We start from the raw sequence: 15227 nt of genomic DNA, 5'->3' as shown, positions 1-15227 counted from the left end.
CACTTGCCCATGTGAATTTGTGCACAGCTGCACAAAATCATCAGTCTCACTCTCTCTTTCAGAATCCTCAAAGTGGCAAGACAAAAGTCAGGATGTTGGCAATAGCCCAGATGTAGTGGATGACCTTGGCTCTTAGCCCTTGACAGCGCCTGCTTCAGCTGCCTTCACATTCATTGGAACAAATTATTCTCATTTGCCCATTATGCCAGGGGAAATTTTCAAATATTTTGTGAGGGAGATATCTACCCCAAAAGCATATAAGACCTTCTCCAGCAGTTCTAGGTTATATATTGTAGGAAGGAGACTGAAAAGCTGAAGGGTATCCAGAGAAGGGCAACCAGGATGGCAATGGGAGTAGAGACCATGATGGGTGAAGATCATTTAAAGTGGCTGAGGATGTGTAGCCTAAAGAAGATAAGAATTGGGGGGAATATGATCATTATCTTAAAATATTTATAGGTCTATCAAGAAAACATTTTCTTTCTTTTTTTTAAACCCTTAACTAGTGTCTTAGAATCTTATTTAATACTGTGTATTGGTTCTAAGCAGAAGAGTGGTAAGGGCTAGGCAATAGGGGTGAAGTGACTTGCCCAGGGTCACATAGCTAGGAAGTATCTGAGGCCACATTTGAACCCAGGACCTCCCATCTCTGGGGCTGGCTCTCAATCCACTGAGCCATCTAGTTGCCCCAAGAAAACATTTTCTAACAATTAAAGCTATCCACGAGTGGAATAGGCTGGCTGTCCTAGAAGGTATTGTGATCTCTCTCCCCTGCTAGATATCATTAAGCAAAAGTTGAATATCCACTTGCTAGATATGCTGTAAAGAGGCTTCTCTGTTAGTTTATTTGGCAGTGTGGTATATTGAATATCACGGAAAGAGACATTAATTCATTAATTCAAAGTCAGAGAATATAGGTTAGAATCCTGGCTCTGCAGCTTATTATCTGAGTGGCCTTAGTCAAGTTGCTTCCTGTCTCTTGGACTCAATTTGTCTCATCTCCAAAATGAGAGTTGTGGAGGAGTTGAGATTTCAAGTCTCTTTGTGTTCCAAATCTATGACACTAAAAACTAGAAAAGTTCCTATCCAATTCTGAGATTCTCTGATCTAGTGAGTGATACCACATGTCCTTTGTTTTTGCTATATCAATGCATTAAGATGGTGGTTATTTGGTTTGGCTGGATTTGATTGAGTTTGTTTGGATTTGGTTTGTTTCACTTTGCTTTGGTTGGATTTGATTTCATTTGGTTTGGTTTGGCTTCATTTGCTTGTATTGGTAACAGCATTCTGGTGCCATCTCATATTAAGTTAAACTCCAAGATGTTTTCCAAGAGAATTGTTGCCAGTCTCCATGGATTTGCATTTGGGAAATTGGCTCTTTGAGTCGCATTCGAAGACTTTACATTGCTTCCTATTATAGTGTATCTTGAATGTTTGAGGCTCACATTCCAGCCCGTCAGGGTGATTTGACATTTAGATCATCTTCTATATCATTAGATAACATTCCCAGTGTTTATCCTCTATAAATTTGATGATCAGACCTTTTATGTCTTTGTTGGACAGGACAGTGCCAACAGCAGGTAACCCTCAGTGACACAGAGTTTCTCAGTAGAGGAATAAATTTATTCTATTTCTTCCATTTCTTCCATATGCTGAATCCCTTTGTGATCAATAGCATGCATTTGGAAGAAAACTAAGGTTAGACACCGTCTGTGGTAGCTAGATGGCAAAATAGAAAAAGCAATGGGTCTGGAATCAAGAAGAACTCAGTTCAAATCTAGTCTCAGACATCTATTATTAGCTTTAAGACCCTGGTCAAGTCACTTAACTCTGCCTTGGTTTTCTTTACTGCAAAATGGAGATAATAAAAGTTCCTACTTTCCAGGATTGTAATTAACTGTGAAACTGTGTGAAACTAAATTAGGTAGCCCAATATAATGATTAATGGTTCAAATTCCATCTCTGACACTTATTGGTTGTGTGACCCTGGGCAAGTCACTTAAATTCTGTCTGCCTTAGTTTCCTCAGTTGAAAAGTAGGAATTATAATAGCAACTACTTTTGAAGATTAAATGAGATACTGTATGGAAAAGTATTTTGCAAAGCTAAAGACATCCTATTCAATCCTGACATTTTCATTCTGGTAGCTGAGGTGCACAGATCTTTACTTGCTATCTTCAGTAGTTCCTCTGCTATAATGTTGGTGAATAATCAATGCATCCATTCTCCCAGATCCTGAAGCGTGCCTATACAATAGATAGGAAACCCAGAAGATCCCTCAAACTAATCTTCTCAGCTTCTCTGCTGTCTTTTCTTCCCTGCTCTTCTCTGAAGGACTTGTTCACACCTCAGGAATAGTGAGGCAGCCCATCCATGAACTAACTCAACTTCATCCTTTTTTTTCATACTTACACGAGTAGGTCTTGACCCCTTTTTTCTCCTCCGAATATCAAGCCACCTGGCAGCCTGTATCACAGCATGAGTGGATTCCCTGATAATATGCACTCAAGAGGCAGGACTTCCCATGCATGAGAATAAACTACACTCCTTACCTCTGCTTTTCATATCTCTCTTCTTTACTCTCTCTCGCTCTTTCCCTTGGACAGTTCACATTAGCAATTCCCAGAGGAGAGCCAGATTGGGAGAAGGAGGAGCCGTATTGCCTACTTATGTGAGGATCACAAAGACCCATGTCAAATGGAGCAGCTCTTGAGTCCAGCCCGGAGAGTCACACAGGCAGGATGGAAGCATCCACATCTATACACAAGACATGATCAGACTCCCGGAATCTAACCTTGAAAGATGAGCAGAAGCCATTGGCTATTCCAGTCCATCCCTGGCCTAGAGTACATTTGCCTTCCTACCGTATAAGTGAGAGTGCATCATCCAATCTATTCTGTGATGTCTCCAGCCCTGAGACTTTTGCTGCTTCCCATGGGATGTTATTCTTAACGTCAAAGGAAGAGGGATTTTTTTTCCTTTGGTATTAAGTCTCAATTTTTCCTTGCACTCATTTCATCCCCATTATTTTGGGGAGTCATCTCCCACCCTAAGTGTCACCTCCTCATTTCTTAGTAGTTACTGAGGCTCTTCCCCCATGCAGCTACTGCACAACTTTGGCACGCACATTCTCCAGCCTCAGAGATCAAGGAATCTCTAAGAAATACAATGACAAATAAAGAAGCTGCCATCTGGCAGGCATAAACATAAATGAGATGTGAGCCCCAAATCTCAATAAAGCCCAGATCACCATCAATCTGCTCTCTATGCCTCGTCCCACGACAACAGGAGAATTACTCGGCTGTGAGCGATGCTTCACCAAAGGGACACTCTTCATACTGTGATTAATTTTCACAATCTAATGAGTTCTCCCTTCCTCGCCCCCCCAAAATGATTTTATGAAACACTAAATTTATTTTACAGTTTGTGTCTTAAATTTCATTCTCTCCATTTGTTGTACTTTTTATTTTATTGTACTGTGGCACAGAAATGTGTACCCTCCCGATGAATTCTTATCCCAGCAAGATTTGAAACGCTATGAGCTCCTTACTTTGGGCAACTGAGGAAATGTGAATTAAGGCAGGGATCCTGTCAATGGCATGTAAACTATTTCCAGACCAGTGACCTTGGGGGTGGAGACCATAGTAAAATTAGACACTGAAAATGAATGAGACAGTCTCACAACTCCACCTACCTTCCCTATATAACCAATCTCTCTTGAATATCCAACACAACCCCTTTTCTCTAGCCTGGTCAATGTCCTTCCCCAGAACCATAAATAGCTAATTTTATATCTGGAACAAAATTATAAAACTGTGTCTCCCCATCCTAAACATGGTGTGCTTGGAATAACAGGTGTATATTTTGTAGGTGCATCCCAGCTCTGCACTCCTGAGATGAATGTTTTCCTTATTTGCCTTGTCCTTCGTTTGGCTCCGTCCTTAACTGCCCTTATATATATATGCCTTGCTCATTTCTACATTCATCCTTTTCATTGTGCTATTAGCCCCTGTCTGAAAATCACAGGCTGTAGAATCTTAGACCTAGAAGAAACTTCAAAGATCATTTAGTCCAATTCTCTCATGTTACTGATAAAGAAGCTGGAGTTCAGAGAAGTTCAATGGCACTCAACATCACTGAGGGAACAACAAAAAAATAGATTTAATTAAAACAGATAAACAGGAAAACTATGCTGAAACAGATATGTTTCAAAGACCATAGACAAGGCATTTATATATCAATACTTAGCATATATGCACTGAATGGCACAGTATCTATATACTTAAATGAAAAACTAAGGAAATTATAGGGAGAAATAGAGAATAACTATAATAGCATGGGACCTCAATGTACCTCTTTCAGATCTAGACAAATATAACCAGGTCACACAGTAAGTATTGAAACTGGAACTGGAATCACATACTTGTGATGCCTAGTTCAAGGTTTTTCCAAGTCAAAAGTTCTCCAGCCTCATAGCTTTCATCTGTCCAAAAGTATACTTTACAGAACATTTTCTCATCTTCCATAATGACCTTAGCTTTCAGTTTGATTTTCTATTCCATCTCTTAGTTTTTTAATTAATTTTTTAAATTCATTTGTTTGTTGCATTTAAACATCCAATTAATTCCATTCTCTCCCCTATCCCTATTAGAGAAGGCATCATTTGGCAAAAAAAGATATACGTATATGTGTGTGAATATATGTAAAATGATTTTATTTCTATTTGTCATTTTTTTCTCTTGAGGTAGACATACACAAATAAAATATTTTTGATGCTGTATATAATGTTCCCTTGGTTCTGTTCACTTCACTCTTCATCATTTCATGTAAGTTTTTCCATGTTTTTCCAAAATTAACCTGTTTGTCACTTATTATGGAACAATCGTATTCCATCACAAATGTCACAACCTGTTTAGCCATTCCCCAATTAGTGGGCATCCCTTCAGTTTCCAATTCTTTGTCACCACAAATAAAAATAAAATAAAAATATTTTAAAATGTATACTTTTCCAGTTTCACTGATGAAAAAAGCCTAATAGTAGCATCACTAGGTAAAAAGATATATATAGTTTTATAACTCTTTGAGCATAATTCCAGATTACATTCCAAAATGGTTGGATCAGTTCACAGTTCCACCAACAGTGTATTAGCATCCCCATTTTTCCACATCCCCTCAAATACTTGTCATTTTTCCATTTTTATCATTTGAGCCAATCTGATAGACATGAGATAATATCTCACCATTGTTTTGATTTGCACTTTTCTAATCCATGATTTAGAGCTCTCTTTTTGCATATAGCTTGAATTTCTTAATCCAAAAACTATCTGTTCATCTTTTGATTATTTATCAATTGGAGAATGGCTCCTATTCTTATAGTTAACATTTACATAATTCCTTAAGATTTGCAAAGCACTTTTACATATGTTACCTAATTCAATAATTCTGTGAAATAAATTCTTTTTCTATGCCCATTTCACAAATGAAGAAACTAAGGCTGAGAGTGGTTAAGTGGCTTTTCCAGGGACACATTAGCTGGTAGACTTGAGGAAGAATTTGAACCCAAGCCTTCCTGATGCCATCATCAGCGCTCTTGTTCACTGTACCACCTTGTTGCTTCTCTGCTACTATCTAAAAGCAACCTTTCTCTCTCCCTACTTCAAGGTTTCTTTTCCTCAGCTTTAATGAACATTCACTCCACTCTACATCACTTACTCACTGAGGTAGACCCCCTTTAGATCTCACCATCACCTGAAATTCTCCTCTTAGCTCCTAACCTTAGAAATTTCTCTAGGTACTTTGTTGGTACTTTGCATGTATTTTGGATTTCTTTTTCTTCATGTGTTGTTTCTCCCTAGTAAAATGTAAATGTCTTTAGAGCAGGGACATTTTTAAAGTTTGCCCTTGAGTTCCTCAATGCCTGGCACAGTGCCTGCATTTTAAAGTATTTGTTAAGTGACTAAATGAGCAACTTCCTGTCCTTCCATACCTCTCTCACTCTCACCAACCAAAGCCTTTCATTCAAGGCCTTACCACCAGCCCCTAACATTCTCCTTATTCTCCTAATATATTGATCCAACTCTGTGGCTTCCTTTGCCCCCTAACCCAAGCTAGACCTGGATTATAGAATCAGTCACATCCATGATGTATCCATTACCACTTGTAAAGGACAACGCATCATTGATATAAACAGGCCTTAACAATACCTTATTCCCTAATAAAGTGGAGAAGTTCCATGGAGACTGGAACAACCTCCAGGAAGTGATGCAGAGCGAGAGGAGCAGAACCAGGAGAACATTGTACACAGAGACAAACACACTGTGGTATCATCGAACGTAATGGACTTCTCCATTGGTGGTGGTGTAATGTCCCTGAACAACTTGCAGGGACCCAGGAGAAAAAAACACCATTCATAAGCAAAGGATAAACTATGGGAGTGGAAACACCGAGAAAAAGCAACTGCCTGAATACAGAGGTTGAGGGGACATGACAGAGGAGAGACTCTAAATGAACACTCTAATGCAAATACTATCAACAAAGCAATGGGTTCAAATCAAGAAAACATCTAATGCCCAGTGGACTTACGCGTCGGCTATGGGGGGTGGGGGGGTGGAGGAAAAGAAAATTATCTTTGTCTTTAACGAATAATGCTTGGAAATGATCAAATAAAATATATTTAAAAAAAAAAAACAATACCTTATTCCCCTTCTAATTCTTTGCTCACAAAGCCATCTTCTAATTTCTAATTAGATTTCCTTAGTTACCCAGAGGAGAATCACCTGGGCAGAGAATAGTCGTGGTTCTTGGGCAAGGTACCTCTCCTAGTATAGCTCCGGAAAATAGAATCCTGGTTGCAAATCTGTCTCATCAGTTTGAATATTTAAAATCAACCTCACAGAAGCAAGGAGATATAATCCTAAGGAAAGCTATTCCTTTTGCCATTGCCTAATGTTTTGGCTAGACTACATAGGGTAGCTCTGGAAAATAGTTACTAGGGTATTGGCACAGACATACAGACATACTTCACTGGGAAAGGAGATAGAGTGGTCATGCTGAATAACATTATAAGAGGCAGCATAGCCTGATGAATGGAGAACTAGACTTGGAATCAGTAATCCTGGGGTTCAAATTCTGCCTCATATATTAACTATATAACCTTAGGAAATTCCTTAATCTCTTTATGTATTGGTTTCTTCAGTGTAAGACAACTGGAAAAGGGGTCAGGGGGTTGGGCTTGATCACCTTCTAAGGCCCTGTCCAACTCTAAATCTAGGATCCCATGAATTGGAATGGCACACTAGGCTCTCAAAATAGGAAAACGATGAGAATCATGGCTCTAGAACAAGAATGGGGGCCTGGATCTGATGAAACTAGGAAGAGAGATGCAAAAGAGAAGGCACTAAGGGGCTGTGCACTGTCATGGGCAGAATTCCCACTTAAATGAATTTCTGGACCAAAGTATCAAAGCTTCCTTAAGGTTTAGAAAAAAGCTAATTCCAAATGGAATGCTTAGATAATTGATGCCAAGATATATTTTTTTAACCTACATCGGGTAGAAAATGGCCCTGTCCCTCCATTTTACTTAGTGATGTCCTGGTTCTTTCCAACTCTCATCATTTTCCTATTTTGAGAGTCTAGTGTGCCATTCCAGTTCATGGGATCCTGGACTTCCAATTTACCCTACTTCAAGTTTAAGCCAAATCACAAAGCTTACTTTCAAAGATATAAGCCTCACTCCTTTCCTGTTGATTTCAACTATGCCCATGTCTGGGGGATGTTTTTCATGAAACCTAAGTTTGGGAAGCTGCCAAAGAGTATTTATGGTGTTCAATCATTTGATATACTAGACCCTTATCAATAAAAATAAGGAGGGAATCAAATGTTATTGGATATGGAGCAGAAAATTAAAATGTGGCTGAACAATTTAAAAGTCTAACCCACTAAGTTCAGTTGTAGCGGAACAAAGAACAAAAAAATGGCCTTTAATGAAATCTTTAATCAGGCACCCAACAGAGCAAAGCCTGTGCTAAAAACCCATTGCAATGAGATTTCCAAAACTGGTGAATCCATTTACTTTGAAAGAAAATTATTATTGTTTACCCATTCCTTTTCCTACCCTCTATAGTCAAGAAGTCAAAAGACTTTTTACATTAACTGTTGCTCATTTTTGTCCAACTCTGAACTCTTTGTGGACCCACTTGGAGTTTTCTTGACACAAATATTGGAGTACTTTGCCATTTCCTTCTCCAGCTCATTTTACAGATAAATAAACTGAAGCAAATGAGGTTAAGTGACTTGCCCAGGATTACACAGCTGTTAAGTATCTAAGATCAGATTTGAATTCAGGTCTTCCTGACTCCAGGCCTGCCGCTCAATCCATTGGGCTCCCTATATCCACTATCTCAGAGCAAATGCCCAAATAGGGTGCTTTGGGTTTATTATTGTTGTTAAATAGAAACAGCTTTATTCACCAAGGAAATAATCAGCCCCCTTTTTTCTGCAAGATCTTGAGTCAGGAGCTGATAGAGCCTTCAAATGGCCAGTCCTGGTCTCCTAATACTGGATAACTGTTGAGTAGTGTGGATAAGTTCACTTCCCTTTGCAGTACACTCTCCAGGTCTATCCACATAGATGACCACGTTGATGCACATATCGCCAGAGCTCGCTCAGTGTTTGGGAGGCTACAAAGGGAAGTGTGAGAGAAAAAAGGTATTGGGCTGCCTACCAAAATGAAGGTCTACAGAACCACTGTGCTGACTGCATTATTGTATGCTTGTGAATCCCAGACAGTCTATCAGCAACAATGCAGAAAACTGAACTGCTCTAACTTGAAATGCCTCAAGAAGGTCACGAAGATCACCTGGTAAGATAAGGTCCTGGATAATGAGGTCCTCTCTAGAGTTGAATTGCCAAGAATTCTATTGCAGAGACACAATTTCCATGGGCTAGACATGTAGTTCAAAATCCAAATATATGCTTATCCAAAAGTCTACTTTACAGAGAATTGGCAAATGGAAAGTGCTCACATGGTAGTCGGAAAAAATGTACAAGGGCATTCTCAAGGAATCTGTGAAGAATTTTAGTTCTGACTAAGAGGCATGGGAAATGCTAGCTTAGGACTGTCCAGTATGGCATGCCTTCATCAAAGAAGGCACTGCACTCCATAAGCAAAGAATTGGGGAAACACAAAGGAAACATGAGTTGTACAAATCCAGAGCCACCCTAAATGTTCTAATGGACCATCTGTGCCCACCTGTGGTAGTGCCTTCTAAACACATATTGGTCTGGTCAGCCACAGATGAACACACTGGACCCTGATTCCAATATCATGATGTCATCAGTCTTCTTAAAGAATGAATAACAACCACTAGTCTCAATTCTACCAGTCACTTTCTAGTTCTCCTAGATGAGATCCTTAGTTTCTCTATAGTTTACACACTTTGACTAGAGTCTATATTAATCATAAAAATAAAAATCCTTTCTTCAAAGACCTTGAAGTTTTGAGAGAGTGCTGCTATAATGCTACAAAGGAATGTTATTTTATCTAGAGGGAGGGCAACAAGTTTGGTGCTACAGGAAGGGAGGATGAAAGTCACTGGGTTCATCTTGCTCTTTCCAATCTTTCTGAGAGAAGCTCCTAAAGGGTGATTTACATGGAATGATCCAAAGTGTTTTAGAAGATGAAAAGAGTTAAGTGGAATTTTATCACTCTAAGTCAAAGACAAGAATGAATTCAAAGAATAAAGACTGAGACAGAAGGAAAACAGTTCAGGCATCAAACTTGATACCTAAAGGCTTACCTGAATAGCTATGGCTGTGGTCTGAATCATGTAAGAACTGAAGGAGTAGGTAGGGGCTATGAGATAAAAGAGCTGATATGCCTCTCTTCTCTATGGGAAAGGTTACATGGCAATAATTAATTGAAGAACAAGCACATGGCAGTGATGGAGACCCAACAAAGAGTAGCTCAACCCAAACACCAAGAAACCACACAATCATAGATGTGGAGCCTGACGGGATGCTAAAGGTCATATGATCTAACCCAACAGTTGATAGGTGAGGGAACCAGGAACAAGAGAATAAAGTGATTTGCCTAAGATGGCAATAGCACACAGCCAGTCAGCCGGTGAGTATTTATTAAGCATCTACTATGTATCAGACATTGTGGCAGGCTCAACTGGTTACAAAATCAAAAGATACTTGCTTCCTTCAAGGCATTCAAACTCTAATGAGAGAGACAAAATGTCATCAAGGAGTCACTGGGCAAAAAGAGGCATTAAAAGGATAAAGAGAGAAAGTACCTAAGGAGGGGGAAAGATTTCACAGTGATTTAGAGAAGACAGAGTGGCCCACAGCTGACCTTGATATCCCATTCACCCAGTTTCTGTGCTGGAAAAGTTGAAGTCTCCTAGGTCTGGCAGAGCATGGCTGCAACTAAGACAAAAATCTGGCATCACAGAAGTGAGAAAGAAAGCCTCAATCTCTGCAAACCACTAGAGAAGTGAGATATTGCACATGGGGCACTCATTGGCTCTGTGACCATTTCCTTCTCTCTTTCCTTTCTCCTTATTTTCCCTTTCTCTTTCAACCTACATACTTTTCACTCTGGCCTCCTAGGCAGCAGCATCTGTACTGTAGGCTTCTACAGAATTCTAGGGAATGTGGTTTGCAAAAGAAAATGTCTCTCAGGCAAGGCTATGCTCAACCCTTGTTCTAAATCTTATAGAAACTTCACCAGCTTTCCCCATATTTTCAGCTCAATCATCTATAAAAATAAAAATCCAACCATAATGAACAATCAGAGGTATTTTACTATTTAGTTTCGAATAAACATTCTCAATTATTGTTCTGAAAATAGAAGAATAGGTCCATATATATATATATATATATATATATATGTATATATATATACAGTTAGTGTATGCCCCCTGATCCTTCTCATCCTCATAGCTAATATAAAAAGATTAATGTTCCCCTTAACTAGCCCTTCACTACAATCAGCATTTACTCAGGGACAGAACAGTGGTCTAGAATGGATTGCTAGAACATATGTTTGCAGTTGTAAAAGACAGCAGCTAAATCAACGATAATTAAGGCCTGGAAAAAATATGGGCTCAAGATGAAATGAGGGATCTGGTTGATGGACTAAAGAAGGGTCTTCTCTTCCCTACATTCAAAACACATAGAGGAAAATAAAGTTGATTTTAAATTTGCATGAAGCTTGGTTTCTTTTGAATACAAACTACTTTTTTCCAAGATTTGACAAAGAAGGAAGGAAGGAAGGAAGGAAGGAAGGAAGGAAGGAAGGAAGGAAGGAAGGAAGGAAGGAAGGAAGGAAGGAAGGAAGGAAGGAAGGAAGGAAGGAAGGAAGGAAGGAAGGAAGGAAGGAAGGAAGGGAGGGAGGGAGGGAGGGAGGGAGGGAGGAAGGGAGGAAGGAAGCTTTAAAAAAGAAAGAGAAAGAAATGGTTAGACATTCTCCAATATACATGATGACAATGAGGCTGTTATAGTTTAATAACTACTTGCTAAGGTATTCTTTTGTAGGCTTTTTGCTTCAAATAAGTTTTAAATTGTATGATCCTGAAGTGAATTACATGTTATTACTGCTGACTGGGGTACCTAGATGTATACAAAGCTGAACCTAAAAGAGGGACCAGTTGTGCTTTGTACCTACTTTCTACCTTTGTAGTATCCTTGATTCAGGAAACATTTTCTCCCTCTGGTGGCTGGCAAATCTAGAGATGAATCCCCTTGACTCCAGGCTAACAACCAGTCCTTCAGCACCATGGAAACCCGAAGAGCCCCTTCAGGGTTTTCTGTTACTTTACAACCTGGGGACCTCACTCTGGGTGAGCCTCTCATAACTCTACCCACCACCCCCACTTCCTCCAGCTCCAGAATTGCTGACCCTTTTTATGATTTACACCCTCGTATATCCACCAATTAGTGAGCTGGTCAGAAAAGGAAAGTCTGCCTTAGTCATAGCCACCAGGTTAGTACTTCCCAGGGAGGTAGAAAACCCCAGACTTTTACCCAAAATAGGCTTGGCAAGGACCTGTGATGCCTTTCTTCTCCTAGGATCAAGTTGGGTCCCAAACCTTTGCCCTGAAAAAAAGGGGTGGCAGGATTCTAAGGGGAATAGAGTCTTTCCTGTCCCACATAGTCAGTCTTCGTTACCAGAAAAGGAAATGGCTTGGAACAAGAGGACAAAACATTGAGTTACATGGAATCAAGTCATGTCAACAAATATTTATTATATGCATACTGTATGCTGGGCCCTGAGAATATAAAAACAAGCAGAAAGAAAGACAAAGAGATGGCTCGGGGAGGATTCGAACACCATACTTCACTGGCAAATCACTCTGACACCCAGAAGAATGCTTCCATTTTATTGCTACAGTAAATTTCAGAGCAGCGATTGATAAAACATTGGCATTTCAATTAAAGCAGCTCCACACACCCCTGACTCAAAGACTTGCACTCACACCCCCAGACACAAGCCCCTCTGCCCAGCCCAGCCCACCTCACCTACTCATTGAAAGCTTTATGAGAAAAAGCCTGCAGGAGAGCTGGAGATTACTCACCACACTCAAAGGAATGGAGTTTTATAAAATTCCTATAAAGAAACCTGGAGCCCTTGTCAGTGTGAGTTTGAAATATGTCCCTCAGCAACGCTGATGCTTCAGAAAGAAAAAGACACATAGGCTGGGTGGCCAGAAAATACTCCCGCCTAGAGAACGATGAAGCACAAAGGCGCCATACTCACAGCTCTGCCTGTAAATTAGAGATGGCGTTCCTCAGGACTCAAGGACCCATAGTGCTCCAGGGTGAGAGCCACCTATTTACACTTTTTCAATCATTTGACAAACTAGAAATCAGCACTACCTCAGTGACTGAAAGAAATCAAACAGACATGATCACATGAGGCACACACTAAAGAATGGGTACAAGGAAAATGGGGCAACAGAAACAGCAGAGTACACCATGCCCCACCTCCGGGGCCCAAGACAAGGGTAAGCTGTGATCTAAGACAGTGGTAAGGTGTTCTATGCACCACTTGGCAGAGGCTCCTTGCAAATCTGTTTGATGGACTCGAAACCAGAAGATGCCATTGGTCCTTAAGTGATTAAATTTGTAGGTTTTTATGACTTGGAACTCTCTGCACTGTTGTTACTGATGAAAGAGGGTTCTGGTGAACCAGGCTGTCACAGAATAGGTTATTGCATTTGACCAGGCTATTCAAATGAGGAATGCCCACACTAACAAAACTTTGGGCCCCAGATTGAAATTAATGAAAGTTTTAATAAATGAGTTCCAACATGGCATAATTGACAGAGATCGGGTCTTGGGGCCAGGAGACCTGAACTCAAGTCCTATCTCTGACCTATACTGGCCATGGGCCAGAAAATCACCTAACTTCTCAGGGCTTTAGGCAATAATCTGTGTGGGTATGGATAAAGGGAAATTTCTCAACCTGGAGTTCCCTAAAGCAATTAAGTCACAAGTTTAGTCCCTATTCCTATCTCTCATTAGGCAATTTAATCATAGGATCCAAGATTTAGATCTGGAAGAGACCTTAGCAACTATTTTGCAGACGAGGAAACTAATTCCTAGTGAGGGGGAACTGACTCGAACAGGTCGACATAGTTGGTGTCAGAGGCAAGATTTAGATGCAAGTTCTCTGATGTGTGCCAACACATCTCCCTCGTTTAATTGAGGGGCCCATGCTATTTTAAACAATGACAGAATCTTAAGAACTAAGGGGAAATGAGACTATCATCAAGAATTAAGGAATCAACCAGAGAGCAAAATCACAGAATCTTAGAATGGGAATGGGACTTAGAAGCCAAGACCTATCTCCCACTGAAGAAATCCCCCTGCAATACCCCTGATGGCCTTAAATATTCCCAAAAACAAGGAATTCAGGACTTTGAAAGATAACCTATTCCCCTTTCCTATAATCCTAACTGTTAGAAAGGACATCCTCTAAGGGAGCAAGAGCACCTTCCTTTCACATTTGCTCTCCAAATCCTTCAGAAGAATCCCTTCTCCAGGCCAAGTATCCAAAGAATCTTCTAGGGGGTCTCAAAGGTCATGTTTTCCAGAATGCTTTTCACACTAATCACCCTGGATGTTTATGTATGTAAACGCATAAGGATCATCAGTTCTTCATCAGAGTGAAGTCATTGCCTCCCTTGATTTTGACATGATATTGTAAAATGACTCTAACAAAAACAAAAATGTAAAGAAGGCAATGAGGTGGCTCAATAGAGAGAATGCAAGGTCTGGAGACAGGTTCAAATCCTGGGTTCAAATACAGTTTCAGACACTTCCTAGCTGGGTGACCTTGGATAAGTCACTTAAACCTCATTGCCTAGCCCCTTACCACTCTTCTGCATTAGAACCAATACTTGGTATGGATTCTAAAATGAAAAGTAAAGGTTTAAAAAAGAAAAGAAAAAAAAAAGAATAGCTGAGCCAGGTGAAATCTAAGTAGAAGTGGTCCAAGTGTAAGACAATATGCAAAAGAAGGAAATCTGATCCAATGAAACAAGAAGCAGCCCATATGGGAGAGGGACAAAAAGGAAGAGACCCAGGATTCCAGGGTGAGAACAGAGGCTGAGTAGAACTCAAAACTGCCACTTCAACTCTCACTCCTTCAGCTGAAAGCCTGACAAAGAATCTCGGAAGCTGGAGATCTCTCTCTGGACACCAACTGCTTCCTAGTGATACCTGGAAGTCTTTTACTCATCTCAAACATTGTAGATTAGACTTTGAAGAAGCCATCTACTGAGAAAATCCTCTCCAATGATTTTCTCCACCTCTCTATGCCCCAATTTGTCCTGAACTCCAGCAATTTAACCAAATTAGCTCAAGAGTAGGGACAACCAGCAACTGACCAGAAGAGGGGTCAAGGCTGAGGGCCTGGACACCCCAAGACTTGAGGGGGGTCAGGCTGCCAGTCTCTAGGGACTCCTGCTACCCACTTTTCTTACCCAACTTTCAATTTCCCCTCCCTGTGTGATTCTCTATTAAACTGTTATTATTTAGATCAAGTCCACCTACTTTCTGACACCAAAGAAGGGGACTGAAGATTTGGGGAGAACCATACCTCTCCCCAAAGAGAAGGACTAGCTCAAGACCAGGGCTGAGGAGTGAAATCAGATATTAAAGGGAAAAGTGGTAGTTTGGGTACTGGGAAGATCCAGAGGCAGGAAAATCTATCCTACC

General features: G+C 40.3%; 1 long non-coding RNA gene across 5 annotated transcripts in view; it reads right to left on the bottom strand.

Moving 5' to 3' along the window:
* Positions 1-15227, bottom strand: part of LOC107649721 (uncharacterized) — a 66267-nt gene that overhangs the window by 45236 nt on the left and 5804 nt on the right. The gene's annotated exons all lie outside the window — the stretch shown is intronic.

This window comes from Monodelphis domestica, chromosome 7 (assembly GCF_027887165.1).
Source record: "Monodelphis domestica isolate mMonDom1 chromosome 7, mMonDom1.pri, whole genome shotgun sequence".
Classification (NCBI taxonomy): Eukaryota; Metazoa; Chordata; class Mammalia; order Didelphimorphia; family Didelphidae; genus Monodelphis; species Monodelphis domestica.
The sequence above is the reverse complement of the archived record's forward strand: the minus strand, read 5'-3'. Positions and strand labels throughout refer to the sequence as shown.